This window comes from Penaeus monodon, chromosome 21 (genome assembly GCF_015228065.2).
Source record: "Penaeus monodon isolate SGIC_2016 chromosome 21, NSTDA_Pmon_1, whole genome shotgun sequence".
Classification (NCBI taxonomy): Eukaryota; Metazoa; Arthropoda; class Malacostraca; order Decapoda; family Penaeidae; genus Penaeus; species Penaeus monodon.
The window spans coordinates 24981278-24981828 of NC_051406.1; positions in this window are offsets into that span (position 1 = coordinate 24981278).

Here is a 551-nt window from a genome sequence, read left to right on the forward strand (position 1 = left end):
TCCTAGGAATGATGTGAGGAGAACCATGCCACTCATGAGCTATTCAACAGAGATCCTTAAATAAAAGTATTTAGCCTTTTACACATAAGCCTTGTTCCGACTGACAGGTTAAAGAATACATGAGTGTGGAAGTGATTTAGCATAATGAAGCCTTCCTGCGTGGCTGCAGCTGGACTGAACAATATGTGTGCTAACACAATGAGCTACGGTATCAAAAGATGCTGACTGATAACAATTATCATCTGAGTAATAAGCAGCGCCTTAATAATAAATACATAGAGAGCACTAAACACAATTTGGTGTTTGTAACTTTTGATAAATGCACAAGAATGGCTCCCATCAAAAAATACAAAAACACTATAAATATTATTGCACAATACACAAATCTGTGTTTCTTCCCTGCATACTGAACTGATAAACTCCATTCACTGACATTCTTTCTATTTTTACACCTAACAGAAAAAGGACTTACAGCTTGCCAGAGAAAACATACAGAACAAGAGCCTAAGGGACGGAGGTCCAAAGCATATGCAGTCAGATAAATATGGTTC